The 353-nt window shown below is 49.0% G+C and overlaps 1 protein-coding gene across 5 annotated transcripts in view; it reads right to left on the bottom strand.

The window, feature by feature from the left end:
- Positions 1–353, bottom strand: part of CNTLN (centlein) — a 474,592-nt gene that overhangs the window by 163,949 nt on the left and 310,290 nt on the right. The gene's annotated exons all lie outside the window — the stretch shown is intronic.

Here is a 353-nt window from a genome sequence, read left to right on the forward strand (position 1 = left end):
TCAAGCTGCTGACAAGCAAAAGTCATGACATGGGTGACACTGTGTGTGTTAAAGCACAGCAGGGTGAAAGCTGCCGGCCTGCTAGCCCCTGCTGTGGCCACGAAGCCTGCCAGCTGTTGAGGAGAGAGGTGCAGGGGTTCTGGGTTCTGAAGCCCTGCACCTCTACCTGCTGACAGGCAAACTCGTGACATGGGCGCTTGTGCAACTGACTGTCTCTTCTTGGGGCAGTTGATTGTCTGTATTAGTTCCTCTCCTTGTTTTGTAGGTGTTAATCCTTGCTTGTTAATTCGTTAACTCATTAATTAGCAAGAATTAACACCTACAAAACCACAGGCTAAGGAGAGGAAATAATC

Source organism: Gavialis gangeticus, unplaced genomic scaffold (genome assembly GCF_001723915.1).
Source record: "Gavialis gangeticus isolate Ggan-Ray unplaced genomic scaffold, GavGan_comp1, whole genome shotgun sequence".
Taxonomy (NCBI): domain Eukaryota; kingdom Metazoa; phylum Chordata; order Crocodylia; family Gavialidae; genus Gavialis; species Gavialis gangeticus.